Below are 226 nucleotides of genomic sequence, written 5' to 3'. Positions count from 1 at the left end.
CATCTGGGCTCAGAACTGGCCATTGCTTGCTTAGCAGTCCCAGTCAATATTGGCCAGATTCGTCCTGTTGAAAAGCAGTGTGCAAAGGTGTGGAGAGGGAGGCTTGTCCTTCTCGGTCATGGGTGGGCACCTTGTGGTCTTCCAGGTGTTTTGGCCTACAACTCCCATGATCCCTCACCATTGGCTTTGCTGTCAAGGGCTGATGGGTGTTGAAGACCGAAACATC

The sequence above is a fragment of the Heloderma suspectum genome, chromosome 2, assembly GCF_057233095.1.
Source record: "Heloderma suspectum isolate Gila_16-S chromosome 2, 16-S_ref, whole genome shotgun sequence".
Taxonomy (NCBI): Eukaryota; Metazoa; Chordata; class Lepidosauria; order Squamata; family Helodermatidae; genus Heloderma; species Heloderma suspectum.
The sequence above is the reverse complement of the archived record's forward strand: the minus strand, read 5'-3'. Positions refer to the sequence as shown.